This window comes from Lactuca saligna, chromosome 9 (genome assembly GCF_052625555.1).
Source record: "Lactuca saligna cultivar CGN05327 chromosome 9, ASM5262555v1, whole genome shotgun sequence".
Lineage (NCBI taxonomy): Eukaryota > Viridiplantae > Streptophyta > Magnoliopsida > Asterales > Asteraceae > Lactuca > Lactuca saligna.
Genome location: NC_136425.1, coordinates 176457565 through 176472409, shown reverse-complemented (window position 1 = coordinate 176472409; position 14845 = coordinate 176457565).

Sequence of the window (14845 nt, the reverse complement as noted above, 5' to 3'; positions counted from 1 at the left end):
CAGAGACCAAACGCGTAACAAAAATAAAAAGTAAGAATCATCCAAGTTAAAAAAAAAAAATTAAAAATAAACAGTAGAGATCATCCGAGGAGATACAAATATGTGTGGTCTATTAATTTTTTTAAATATGTATAAAATAAATACATAGATAAGAAAATTAATTAAAAAAATAAATTAATAAGGGCACAATAGTATTTTTAGGTAAGACGGGGACCAAACGCGCAACAAAAATAAATAGTAGGGACCATTTAAGTTAAAAAAAATAAATTTGGGACCAAAACCACAAATTCCCCCAAACCACAGAGACCATTCATGTAATTTAATTTTTAATTTTCATTTTGTTCATATTTGGGTAACTATTTTTTTTGTATACATCTAGGTAACAAACTTATTGAAAGAGTTCATATCTAGGATTTAACCTGTTATAGCAGATCATAATGATCATATGTGAACACTTCAAAAAAGTTTGTTACCTACATATGTAAAAAAAAATAGTTACCCAAATATGAACATACCGAAAAGTTAATTACCTTGATAAGTCATATTCCCTATTTTCGGGGGAATAATGATATTTTATACCATATCATTAGAGCATCATGATTGTTTTTCTATCAAACATTTCTTGTACTAAAACAATCTTTTAAAAGATATTTTTAATCTGCATTTTTTTTAAAAAAAATTATTAAAACATTTCTTGTCCACAACATAAAAGGTTAAAAATATCTTTTAAGAAAAAACAAACACAAGCTAAAGTAACACTCGTATTTTGTAATATTTTTTGATAAAAACAAATGATGCCAAAATTATTGTTATTAATTTCAAATAGTAATTATGAAAATACATAAAATTGAACAACTGAAGACAAAAACTTCGGGTATTAAGAACAAACTAACACATCTAACTTTAGGAGACCAGGTTCAAACATTGTCAATGGCAATTCTTATGGACTAGCCACATTTATACATGCTATAAAAACAAAAGAAACATAATATAGGTTCGTAATATTTTGTGTAAACAAATCATAATCCAAAATGTGAAATTTTATACTTAAAAAAATGACTATTCTCTCAAAAGGGGTGAAAGGTGAAAATGGAAAGAAAAAATGGAATAATTTGAAAAGATATGTACCATTTGGGTAACGTGTTCTTTTTTGTCTAACTATGTATATCCATTATGGATAGCAAGGAAGTATCCACACAAAACAAACATATTATTTGATTTGTCTTAATAAAAAATAATATAGGAAATTAGCTTATCAAAGTAATTATCTTTTTATTTTGTTTACATCTGTATAATTTCGTTTTTTGTACACATCTAGATAACAAATTTTTTTGGAAGTGTTCACATATTACCATTATAACCATCTTTAGCAAGTTACAGTCAATAATAATGATCGTATGTGAATATTTCTAATAAGTCTGTTACCTAGATGTATAAAAAAAACGAAGTTACCCAGATGTGAACAAAATGAATAAGTAATTATCCTTATAAGTCAATTACCGTTTTTATTAAGGCAATCAATTATAATATTTGTAACATTAATAGATTTATTTAAATTTCCTTAAAATAATATTTATGACAATTTATGAGCATTTAAATTGGACACGACATGTTGAGAGCCGTTTTTGGTAGCATAATTATCACATAACTCTATATATACGAGACAGGAGCAATACTATTGATTTAGATAAAAGTTACTTCTATTTTTTGTATTTTAAATTCGTGTACTACATAGAGCAAATTTCATTGAAGATTGTGTTCCATTTCATTTTATCATAAATATTCGATAAAAGTCTCAATATTTTGGGTCAGTTTACAGTTTAATTATAATATTTATTTTTCGAACAGAAAAGTTTCGATTATATAATTTTATACGATAATGTGACATTTCTATTGAAAAAAATAAGAACTTTTTCGTTAATTTGAGAAAAATATAAAATAGTCAACCCTTGGTCAAAGTCAAAGTTGGCAATCAAGGTCAACAGTCCATGTTGAACCAACTCGTCAAGTGCACCTAGCAACTCGTCGAGTTCCTCCAGAATTCAGAAACCGCAAAAACCTAAGTCAACTCGCCGAGTTGCCAAGCAACTCTTCGAGTCCATGTAGTGTCCATTAGGGCTGTAAATGAACTGAACGTTCGGCGAACCGTTCGTGAACTGTTCGGCGGGAAGTTCGTTTATGTTCGTTTATTTAATAAATGAACGAACATGAACAAAAATTATCGTTCGTTTAGTTAAACGAACGAACATGAACAATGGTCTCGTTCGTTCATTTATGTTCGTGAACGTTCGTTTATGATGTTTGTTTACGTTCGTTTAAGTTTATTTATATTCATCTATATTCAATTAATTTTTATTATATTGATATATTATATGTTCGTTTATGTTCATATATGTTCAACTGTGTTTTTTTTTATCTTTGTTCGTTTATATTTGTTTGTTTATGTTCGTTTAGCATGTTCACGAACATAAATGAGCGAACATGAACAAAGCAATTTGTTAAACGAATGAACATGAACAAGAAAATCTCGTTCGTTTATCCGTTCGTGTTCGTTTGTTGTTCGGCTAACTTAAACGAACGAACATGAACAAGACCTTGTTCGTGTTCGTTTGGTTCGTTTACAGCCCTAGTGTCCATAACATCGGGAAAAACCCTATCTACTCGTTGAGTTTTCTTACTGACTCGTAGAGTTCATGCCGAATCCAGAAAACGTGGAAACCCGTCTCGACTTGTCGAGTTGGCTTATCCAACTCGTCGAGTTCATGCAATCCACTTCTTATCCAGACGATTTCAAGCTACTCCGAAGCTCCAAATGGTAGATCTAGCCTCCTAGGGCATAGTTACCACGTAAAGTTGCAAACTTTACGTGCATGCAAGGTCTTAATGACCAAAACCAAGCTAAAGAAGAAGTTTTAGGTAAGGAGAAGGCCATAACTTGCTAAAGACTAGAACTTTATGCCTATAAGGGGCTAAAGGAGTCCAAATTTGAAGTTACAACTTCAGATCATGCCCAAAACCATAAATAACTCCACAACAAACTAGAAATAGCCCTAAACCTTTTCATGAAGATATCTAGCTAGAGAGAAGTCACAGTAACGACTTGTTACCTTCAAGATGATGCTAAGATGAAGTAGAAATCAGATCCACAAGCTTCTTTTTGCTCTAAGCTCCTTAGACTTCAAGCTCTCTTCACAAAATCCACCTTCCAAGCTTCTTAACACATAAAAATGGAGGCATAGGGAGGCTAATGATCCTTTAAATAGGTTGTAAAACACTGGAAATTAGGGTTTCATTTTCCAGCTCCTACTCGTCGAGTTGGTGTCCTCCAACTCGTCGAGTAGACCTCATAAATCACGTGGGTTGGCCACTCTCTACACGACGAGTTGGGTCCTCCAACTCATCGAGTAGGCTTCCTTATTTGCAATAAAATCCCTAAAATCATACTCCTAGAAATCGGGATGTTACACTAAATATGAATATTTCTACTGGAAAACTTCCAGAATATGAATATCCTTGTTAAAAATAGTGGACTTATGGCATAGAAGTAGGTGGCTGCTAAACTTCAAGTCTGAAAAGTAATCTGTATGGGCGTTTCCATGTTGTGGTAGAGTAAAAGGCAACAACTGGTTTCGGTAATTTTTTTTGAACTTCAATTGCGATAAAAACCTTCGTTGCGGCCAACAATGAGAATCGGCGTGTCGCGGTCTCGAAGTGAAAATGGAGAGTAATCACGTAAATAGCTTCTTCACAATGCATAATGAGAATTGGTGTGAAGCGGTTTTCGGAGAATAAGCTCGTGATGTATAATAGATTAACCTGTTCTGGTCTTCAAATATCGGGAAAACCAGTCTGGTGAAAGCATTGGCCACGTCACATGTTATCTAGGCTCGCGGAGCGATATCATGAAAATTTGAATTTTTCACCGTTGCGTGAATTGACCAATCTTAAAGTAGCTAATTTCTTTACTAGTCCCTCGTACAGTTTCTTACCATATGTGACAGTGATAACTCTGTAGACTCCTCGGTATATCTCCATGTCGAATGTGCACCCTACACTTATTTATGTGTCATGCTTTTTGCTTTCTTCCCGTAATAATCAACCCACTCTTACATTTTCACCCATCATCAATTTCTAGCTGAAAGTTTTCTTATCACGAAAATAAGAATCATCAAAAGCACTTTATTCCAAAATAAAACTAAAAGTGAAAACGAAAAGTTAAAAAAGAAAATAAAATGCAAACTAATTTAAAAAGTCAAACTACCTCCTGACACGCGAGTTTTGAGTTGGACTCTCAGCTTAGTAAAATATTAATAACTTCGTTGTCGTCCATCTGTTGCATTTAATATTCTTTTTGAACCAATTCGTAAAATTTGACTATTTGTTTCTAAAATTGGCCAAATGAGCGTAAATCTATAAAACCCTAGAATTTTGACAAGGGTCGGAACCGGTTGGACACTCATCATAAATGGATCACAGACCATAACTCTCTCCAAATACGGAATTATCATGTTGTTGTTCTTTGTCCATGTCTTCTGCTAACAACCTCTCCAGCTCCTTCGAGTCTTTTTTTTCGGATCAAATAAATCATCAAGTACCTACAACTCACGTCCAAGAATAACATCAAGCGTATCCATCTAAAAATAAAAAATTAAAATTAAAATCTAAAATTTAATCAACAAATAAATAATTCGAACTAAACACAACCATTCTACAACAACAACACCAAAAACTTGATGTGTTATTTATGCATTAGTTCTAAAATTATAAATTCTAATTTATCACGTCTAAACTAATACACGCACACACTAGGAAGTGAACATAATCATATATTAGTATAACCATGGTAAGAAAGAGTGTCGAGTGTTGAGTGTCGAGCACAAGGGGAATAAAAATAATTTAGATCAAATACTTCAAATGTTAATAAAGCTAATAATAGTAAAGTACAAGATGGGGATGTTTAAACTAAATTAAACTTGCTTTAATACTCAATTAATCAACGAAGTAAAACTAAATTAAAACATTAGATAATAAGTATTTCCACTAGAATAGGAATTCCCCAAGTTTCTATGTTCGATTTAGTAGAAGTGCAATGGATGAATGAGTTGATTGCCGAATTATAATATGACTAGTTATCTTGGTCAGATTTTATAGTACTAATAATTAATGAACAACTAACACAAATGTCCTATAATTATTGAAAACATAATTAATTAAATATATTCAAACTATGAACGATATGATATAGCGATTCTTATCAATTATCATGACAATCAATCGAAGCATAACATGTATATCTATTATTCTCTAACAGAATCAAAGTTAACTATTAGTATTACTTAACCCATATGATTTGATCAATCTCTAGTTCTAAGAGTTTAATGATCATAAAACAGTTAAGATTCAAGTTAATGTAGTTATATTGATCCTCATAACTACACATAACTCAATAATAGGCGATAAAAATCACAACTTTAACATAAAAGATAAACAATCAATCGCACACAAGTATTAAACAAACACACATAATCCTACTAACGAAGTCAAAACATATTCACGAGGGTTCATCTACATCTAGAAAAAGTAAAGGTTTTTACACCATAATCAGTAAACTAAAACAGCACCAAAAGATTGCGAGATACAATCATCAACCAAACCTAAAGTGAAATTGTAACGCCCGTGTTTCTAGGCTTGCCATTTTTAGCAATGTAATAGTCTAGGTTAACCTTGTAACTCAACTTGAAATAATAAGAATGTATTATTTGTGAATTATTTGAATTATGTGATTTATGTGTGTATTTTCTTAATAATTTAATGAATTAAGAATAAAATAAGCGTCAAAATTTAAGTGTGAGATAAGCCCGACATCTTTGCATAAAGTTGTAGTGGTCGAAACAAGGATTCCAGAGATATAAGGAATGCCAAAATCCGAGTTATAACGAAGAAGTTATGACCTGTCGAAGTTTCGAGACAGAACCGGTACGACGCTGAGTGACGTAAAATATGAATTTAAGATAGAGCGATATTTAGCCTTAGCGATCTAAACGAAAGTCGTAGATTTCGTTAAACCGAGAGCATGCATAAAAGGAACGCCCAAATCTGACTTCGTATGAGGAAGTTATGATTTTTTGAAGTTTCGACGTGGCAGTATGCAGCCCGAATACTCGATTTGAGATCGAGCGGTTTTTAGCCGAAACAATCTAAATGAGAAACGAAGATCTCGTTGTTAGTAGCGAAACGATGACAAGTTAGGCGAGGACGGACGTCAGACGAAGAAGTTATGAATTTATAACGAAGTTTTTCTGTCCCGGCCTTCTAAAAATAAATAATAAAAATAAAAGTCAAAATTAGCCGACGGAATCTAAATGAAAGTTGTAGAGTATGGTCTGACCTTCGCGTGGATATAAAGAACGTTGTAGAGTATGAAAGTTACGCAATTTAGAAGTTTGACAAGTCAATTACGCCCCGCGTAATTTGTGTACGCCCCGCGTACTCAGTCGGATGCAACTTATCTGACCAATACTCGAGTGCCACCAGTCGACGCACGCAGTGACGTCAAAGTACGCCCCGCGTAATTTGAGTACGCCCCGCGTAATCCCAGACCCAGCAGCCTATAAATAGAACTCGAATTCAGCCATTTTCTCTTGTTCAAACTCTTCTCTCTCTCTCTCAAAGTTTTGCCTCGATTTGCGTGCCAGTCATACCCCAAAGCCTCGGTAATATTCCCGAGCCCCGAAGCAAAATCCGAAGCCCCGAGGATCCCAAAGAGCGTTATTCCCGAGCCGAAACGCTGCCCGCGAGGAGCCCGGTTTTGTGAAGATCTTCCAGATCTACGGAGAAACACCTCTTCTGCAAGCCGTAGTGCTGCCCGATCATCTTCTGATCAAGTGAGTGTGTAGTTATTTTCATTCCAACGCAATATTATGAAGTATTTCCTATAAAATACGTGTTATGTGTATATATTTGGTTGTTATACGCGTGAGTGTATATTCACTCTCTTCTATCTTATAGATCTGATGTATTCTCTATGAAATACGTGTTATGTGTGTATGTCTCATCTGTTATGTGGAATATGTGTTGATTAAAACATGTTATACAGGTTTTTAAACTATGTATAAAAATGTATATTTTTATCTACTAATATGTTGGGTAGAACATGGGTAGATAATTGGTGTGTAATAAACAGATGAGAGGCCTCGGTGTTATTGGTGTTATTCTAGTCATTCAGTAGAGTATGGATGACGACCACGGACTATTCTAGACTGTCCTGTGGAACACTAGCAGGCTCATTACCTGTAGGTGTTGTGAACGACGTGTTCACCGGTGTACTCTATCCCCCACATGGTTGCCTATAGGATACTTATTGTTGAGGAAGCCCCTCTGCAGTAATGTCCATCCCGATGAAAAATCCTGAAATAGGTTCCTTATAATAGACGTTATTTTTAGGAACGTAAGGTGAGGATAACGGGAATGGGTAATCGGGTTTATTGTTGATTGTTGAAATTAAATATAATTATTGTGGGTTGAAAACCCTATATGCTCACCAGGCTCCCAAGCCTGACCCACTCAGTTGATTTATTTTACAGGAAGTGGCGCAAGAGCTTAAGATGGGCGAACATCAAGTTGTTTTGTTTACAAGTCTGTATATGTATATATTTGTTGAAAGACTTGTAATACTATCGTTTATGCTTTTTGATCTGTATCGGAACATGACATCCCGACTTTTGATTGTGAAATGAAATCATATTTCTTTATGAAATGTTTTGATAAATATCTATTTTATCATGTTTTGTTTTTGAGAACAAATTCCGCATCTCTTTTAAAATTAAAAGGATTTACTCTGAAAATTATTTTAAAAAGCATAAATGAAATCGGTCTTTTCTGGCCGAGATTTTGGGGATGTCACAGTCTCGATACAAATAGCGCATGAATCTTCAAATCCTTGTTCCAATAGACTTTCTAGCTTCGAAATTGACCCTCTAGCGTTTTTGGACATCAAAAGTCAAGTAAAAATCACAGCTTAAGGCTGCCAATGGCTACATACCAATTAGGGTTGAAAATCTCGTATATTTATAGTTTATGCGACACCGTGGTGCGATAATATCTTCACCGTGACGTGGTGGTCGGGTTTCCTTATTGCGCATGAATAGGTAAGCCGACATGAGAGCTTTCTAAAATGTAAATAGGGGACAACGCTCCTAGGAAAAGGTGCAACATACTTTTAGTCTCCTTCCCGTTTTTCTTTGCTTTTTGTCCTTTTTCAGCTCCGTTCTCTTCGTTTTGCATCCAAACTCTGATTTTAACTATATCTAATCATTCCTAAACATAATAAATATCATATTTTAAAATATAACATTTTAATCAAATATATTAATATAATTTCCTAAAATATATATTTAAATAAGGTCATATCAATTATACATTTTTATACATATATGTCTAATCATAAATGATTACACATATAAGTCTGTTCGCAAAGTGACTAATCATATATAATTATGATTGTTGGTGGAAATGAAGGTGGTGGTTGCAGAGGTAGAGGTAGTAGAGGCGACGGGGACGACAGTGGTGGATCGGCTGGTGGCGGTGGCGATTGTGGTCAGTGGAAAAGAAACATGTGGTGTTGCATAATCATTTATGATTATAACTCTCCCACCGCGCTGATACGCTGGAGCATTAAAGTGGCAAATAAGAAATGTTTGGATGATGTTGAATCTCAAGAACATTAATTTTTTCAGAATCTTAACGAAAAACCTACTTATATATATATATATATATATATATATATATATATATGTGTGTGTGTGTGTGTGTGTGTGTGTGTGTGTGGGTGGGTGGGAAAACTGCAAAAAAATCCTCACATATTGACCTCATAATCGATTTAATCCTTATATATTTGTTTATTCTATTAAGTCTTAAAAACCGGTAATTGTATTCAATTTGACCATTTGTAACGACCCGTTCTCGGTATGTTGATTTATTGGTGATTATAGTGAGTTTTTCAAGAGGGACTCGGCGAGTTCTAGCCTGACTCGCCGAGTAGGGTTGCGTTTGAGGGCACGCGTGAGCCGGGGACTCGACGAGTCCATATCCCCGACTCGGCGAGTCCATCTGTCTGGGTGAAACCCTAAAATCCCCGGGTTGCCCACTATTTATACCACCTTATAGCCCCCATTCTCGCCTCCCTCACCCTGTGAACGCAGTGATAGAGCCCCAAACCTCCATTGAAGAGCTTATATGTGTTTTGGTGCCATTTTGTGAAGGTGTGAAGAAGGAGAAGAAGGAAGAAGCAAGGAGAAGGGTTGTAGTGCAAAGATCCAAGGCCAAATCAGAGTTTATTGAGGTATTTTCGGAGTTCCATCTTATATTATGCTTTAAACTTCCATTAGGGCTCTCCTAAGAGCTAGTTGGTGCTTGTTTCAAGCCTTACACTTGCATGAACGTCTTATTAAGTCGATATATCTATGGATCTGAATGTTGGGGTGTTGTAGAGCCCAGATCTACTATCTTTTTGGAGTTATATTGCATGATAACCCTAGATCTACCCATTTTGTGCATCTTTTAGCCTTATTTCCCTTATTCATGAGGTTGTGCACGTAAAGTTGGAAACTTTACGTGGTAAAACAGCTTATTGGACTCAGATCTATCAATTGTATGCATTGGATTCAAACAAAATCAAGTAAAAATCAATTGCATGGCGGCGACTCGGCGAGTCGGAAGAACGACTCGACGAGTCGGGTCGCGAGTCCCGAGTCCTTCAGTTTTATCAGTGTCGAGTGGACGAGGTGAGTCAGGAAGTGGACTCAGCGAGTTGAGAGTAGACTCAGTGATGGAGGGACTCGACGAGTTGTTCATACAACTCGGCGAGTCCAAGGCAATCTTCTTGGGATCAAGAACAACTCGTCGAGTCTGTTCATCCGACTCGGCGAGTCGGATGAAGATTGTCTGAGTTCTTGGATCAAGAGGGTACTCGTCGAGTCGATGCCAGACTCGACGAGTAGCAGTGAGTAAGGGGAAAATGAGAGTGGGACTCGGCGAGTTGGGTGGCCCAACTCGGCGAGTCATCCCAAAAGGAGAGTTGACCTTGACCGAGGGTAAAAGAGTCATTTTACCCCAAGCGCAGTGTTTAGTATTTGATTGAGTGTGTTTATGGACTTGTAGCTGAGGAGATTCTGAAGCAGCCGCCGTTAGCTTCCCGAGCCACACACTCAGCAGCCAGCTTACGAGGTGAGTTTCCTTCCAGTAGGAACGGGTCTAAGGCCACAATGCCGGCCCGTTCAGTTAGCAATAGTTTCCGGATTTAGGTCCAATGCAGTAGTTGGTATGTTCGATGCCTTCGTGGTTCGAACAGGATTTGTGTGCTATGTTTTATGTGTTAAGTACTATGTGTTCCGGGCCACGGCCCGATGTAGCATGTCGTATATGTGTTATGCTAGTTGATGTGTTATGCTATGCCATGTTCAGTCAGACAGTTCCGGACTTCGGTCCGATGCAGTTAGTTCCGGACTTCGGTCCGATGCAGGGGACAAGGTCCCAGTCAGTTCCGGACTTCGGTCCGATGCAGTTAGTTCCGGACTTCGGTCCGATGCAGGGGACAAGGTCCCAGTCAGTTCCGGACTTCGGTCCGATGCAGTTAGTTCCGGACTTCGGTCCGATGCAGGGGACAAGGTCCCAGTCAGTTCCGGACTTTGGTCCGATGCAGTTTCCGGGCTTCGGCCCGATGCAGTGGGCAAGGCCCAATATGTGTTTATGTGTTATTGTATGGTATGTGGTATTTTGGGGGAGCTCACTAAGCTTCGTGCTTACAGTTTCAGTTTTGGTTTCAGGTACTTCCGCAAGTAAAGGGAAGAGCTCGGGGTGACAGCATTGCACACACCACAGCATAGCTTTTATCATGGGGATGTCTTTTGATGTTTTGGATGGATGTTGTATGATACAGTTTTCCGCACAATATTTTACTATGTTTTGGGGATACATCGCGTATGTTTTATGTTATGATACGTATATTATGGTTATATTGAAAAACAAAAATTTTTGGGTCGTGTTTTTGGGTCGTTTCAAGTTGGTATCAGAGCCCTGGTTTGAGGGATTCGGATACACTTCCGGGTGTATCTGAACTCAAACTAAGGGAAACAAAAGATTTTAGTAAGATAAAAACGTTTTACAAAAAGAATTTTGAAAGCACTTAGAAAGAAAGAATTGTTTTAAACAAGATAAAGGTGTGTGTGCGTGCGGTCAGCCGAGCTCAAGTAAGTACTCCCAAATTACCCATACAAGTTATATGTTTAGTTTCAGTTTCAGTAGAACAGCATGCTAGTATAGGGCTAAGGATCTAGGAGAATTCCTTATGTGCCTGTTTATGTGTTACAGCTTTGTGAGTATTGCATGCTAGAATTGAGTAGACAGCAGTAGGATAGCCTGTTTAGGTTATGCCTGATAGTATGAGCTTAGCATCCTATGCTAGTGCAGTTTTTTTTTTGTTATAAGAATAGTTTTGCCTGAGTCTATTTCCCGTGTCCGAATGCTGCTTGCTTCGTGCTTAGTGGGGTTCTGAGTAGTGGGATTTAGCCATTAGGTGAACACGTCACACCACATGTGATCAGGCTTGAATAATCCCAGAGTGCTGGAACTGGCTCTACTGCGCAGCTCTTGTTTGAGTCCAACCGTTGTAGGGACGGATCTTTTACTTGAAGGATTATCTGATCCCCATCACATGTGATGGTGTTTAGGTAGTGGCTAACTGGCATTATGAGGAGACCTACAGCAGCTGAGGACCAGTCGCGTTGAGCTTGAAGTTTCCCTAGGGGCAAGCCTAGGATGAGAGTAGCAGAGAATGGCAGTAGTAGAAGTGACTTGGTGGAGTCAAAGCAGTTCTTGAGGAAAGTACAGATAGATGTGGAAGGTAGTAGGGGCCCATACTACTGAAAGCAGAGGATTCGTACTCGAATTAAGGAAGGCCAAGACAAGACCAGGAAGCTAGTAGTAGTATCATGATCCCTTGAGATATTTCAGTGTTCTGATGTTGTTATGATATGTTTCAGAATGGTAGTTTTGCGTCCGAGGCCAGCAGCCGGCAGTTCAGATGCCGGAGGGGGATCAGGATCGGGATCAGGCCCGGAGGCCGGGCAGATGGATGAGCAGACTAGGGAGTTCCTTTCTTCTGAGGTTACCCGTATCATACTAGAGCAGACTCTTGTGATCTTCGGCTCGATCAAGGAGGGTATTTTAGAGCTGATGGATGAGAGATTAAGTACTTTCCGTGCCGAGATGGCGGCCGTGATGGGGTCGCGCATACTTACGTTCAGGGAGTTCAGGGCATGCGGGGCTCCTGACTATCATGGGGCACGGGACCCCATAGCGAGTACCAGGTGGTTGGCGGATGTGGCCAACGCATTCCGCACTAGCAGATGTCCCAAGGGGGACAAGGTCAGATTGGCGTCCTGTCTTCTGAAGGACAGGGCACGAGACTGGTGGGAGGAGGTCGGACATGCCATCGGGGATGATGCGGCACTAGATGCCATGACCTGGGCTGATTTCTCTACCAGGTTCAGAGCGGAGTTTGCACCGGTCATCGAGGTGCAACAGTTAGCTAGGGAGTTCCAGGATCTTACCCATACTACCGAGACAGTGGCGGAGATCACCGCCAAGTTCAGGGAGAGGGCCCTTCTTGTTCCTCAGTATGCAGCCGATGAGGAGATGAAGAAGGCCCGTTATCATGAGATGCTGCAGAGTGACATTCGCATGTTTGTGAGCCGGTCCAGTTGTAAAACACTGGACGACATGATTGCTAGAGCCAGAGAGAGGGAGATTGATCTCGAGATGGAGAAGAAGAGGAAACCGGAGGCGGTTTCGGGTTTAGGCAGTGTGGGCAAAAAGCCCAAGGTTTCAGATCACAGGTCCAGGGGTCAGCAGAGCCACGGTCGGTGTGGCAAGTGTGGGAGGTTGCACGAGGGGGCGTGCAAGGCAGGGAGTTCCGGCTGCTACAAGTGCGGTCGGACTGGGCATTTGAGTAGGGATTGTACGACCCCTGCTACTACGGTTACAACATCAGATCTGATTTGCTTTCAGTGCAATCAGAGGGGACACAAAAGGTCCCAGTGTCCCAGTTTAGCTGCAGCAGGGAAGGTGGTTGCACCTGCCCCTGCCACCTTGAGGATTACGGATGGCCGACAGGGCCGAGCTGATGCGCCAGTGGCGAAGAGCAGGGCATTTCAGATGACAGCAGAGGAGGCGCGAGCGACTCCTGATGTGGTGACGGGTATAAATCTTTCCTTCATCTTTTGTTATTATATCGTTTGTATATTACTTGATGATATGTTTTATTTAGGGTCGTTCTCGGTGAACGGCATCCCTGCTTTGGTATTGTTCGATTCGGAGGCTACCCGATCATTTGTATCGCTTGCGCTTAGCAAGAGACTTAGCAGAGCTCCCGAGGAGCTGGATTGTCCACTAGAGGTTGAGATAGCAGATGATAGGACCGTGAGGGTCGGCAGAGTACATAGAGGGTGTTCCCTTCAGATATTTGATGAGCAGTTTTCAGTGGACCTGGTTCCTATTCCCCTGCGTGGGAATAAAGTTATTGTGGGCATGGATTGGCTGAGCCCCAATGGGGCGGTGATTGATTGTGAGCTACATCTAGTGAGGGTTCGCACTCCCAGTGGGGGAGAGATAGTGATTCAGGGCGAGAGGCCCCAGCGAGGACCGATCTTTTGTTCCGCCGCAAGGGCGAGGCGCTATGTTCAGCAGGGTTGCGCCGGTTTTGTAGCTTACGTCTTGGATGCCCGGGAGAAGGGCAAGACGACGATTGATGATGTTCCTATTGTTCGTGACTACCCAGATGTGTTTCCCGAGGATTTTCCGGGGATACCTCCAGAGAGGCAGGTTGAGTTCAGGATCGACCTAGTTCCTGGTGCGGCTCCGATAGCCAAAGCACCGTATCGACTTGCTCCCCCTGAGATGCAAGAGTTGTCTACACAGCTTCAGGAGCTGTTAGACAAGGGTTTCATTCGGCCGAGCAGTTCGCCTTGGGGAGCGCCGATCTTATTTGTGAGGAAGAAGGATGGGTCGCATCGTATGTGCATTGATTATCGGGAGTTGAACAAAGTAACGGTGAAGAACCGTTACCCACTTCCGAGGATAGATGACTTGTTTGATCAGCTTCAGGGAGCGTCTTGGTTCTCCAAGATCGATCTACGCTCCGGTTATCATCAGATGAGGGTTAGAGATGAGGATGTACAGAAGACTGCTTTCAGGACCCGGTATGGTCATTATGAGTTCGTGGTGATGCCATTTGGGCTCACCAATGCCCCAGCCACGTTCATGGATCTCATGAACCGCGTGTGCAGACCGATGCTGGATCGGTCGGTGATAGTGTTTATAGATGACATATTGGTGTATTCCAAGACACAGGGGCAGCACGAGAAGCACCTGCGGGAGGTGTTGGAGACTTTGAGGAGGGAGAGACTTTTCGCAAAGTTCTCCAAGTGTGAGTTCTGGTTGCGCGAGGTGCAGTTTCTTGGTCATCTCGTCAACCAGAAGGGTATTTTGGTAGATCCGACCAAGATTGAGGCCGTGATGCAGTGGGAGGTCCCGAGGTCTCCATCTGAGATTCGGAGCTTCCTGGGGTTGGCAGGGTATTATCGGAGATTTATTCAGGACTTCTCCAAGATAGCAGTGCCGCTCACCCGACTAACCAAGAAGTCGGTGGTTTTTCGTTGGGGGCCTGAGCAGCAGGCGGCGTTCGAGACTCTCAGGCAGAGATTGTGCGAGGCTCCGATCCTTACCTTGCCAGAGGGAGTAGAGGACTTCGTAGTCTATTGTGATGCATCGATCACAGGTATGGGAGCAG